Here is a 775-nt window from a genome sequence, read left to right as displayed (position 1 = left end):
CATACACCCCTTACCCCTCGATCGAAAAAAGTAATGGGACAGCACTCGTTCTCACATGAACGCGCAAGACGTAGGGGTAGGGGTAAGGGGTAGGGGTAAGATAGAGAAATGAGATTCAGCCTTAGTTGAGCCATATAGGCCTTTATAATGCACCTGGTTAGGGGGAGGAGCTATGTGAGTTTTGCTGCACTGCCATAGTTGCGTTCACAACACCTCACTGTGGTTCACTACACATATAAATGTGCAAACAAAGATTTTTAAATTCTCCACCCTGGCCGTTTTAAAAAGACTCGTTTTCAGAAGCAAAATCTCTGTTTGCCTATAAACTGAGGATACAAACAAAGGGAAATGTCTCCGTTTGTCAAAATAGCCATGCATGTGTAAACAGGGTCTAAAGCTGTGTCAGCTATCCCCACCCAGTGCCTCAGTCTGTCTATCAGGTTGCTATGATCTCTTGTGTCAAAGGCTACGCCAAGGTCCAGGAGTGCAAGGACTGTGCTGTTATCAGCAAGTTTGTAAGTGACCTTGAGCAGAGCAGTCTCAGTGCTGTGATACTTTCAGAAACCAGATTGAAACATTTCAAACATTTTGTTATTTTCCAATGCCAAGAGAAGCATTGACGAAGTGTCTGGAGACCATAGGTGGAGACTGTATCTAAACCTGATGACGAAAGGGATAGTGAACCTAATTGGGATAATACACCTGATTAACAATAGGTCTCATGAAGGTGTAGACACGATGCTAGTAGTCACAGACCAGGACCAAGCAAAGCTGG

This window comes from Etheostoma spectabile, chromosome 14 (genome assembly GCF_008692095.1).
Source record: "Etheostoma spectabile isolate EspeVRDwgs_2016 chromosome 14, UIUC_Espe_1.0, whole genome shotgun sequence".
Lineage (NCBI taxonomy): Eukaryota > Metazoa > Chordata > Actinopteri > Perciformes > Percidae > Etheostoma > Etheostoma spectabile.
This window is presented reverse-complemented; position numbering follows the sequence as displayed.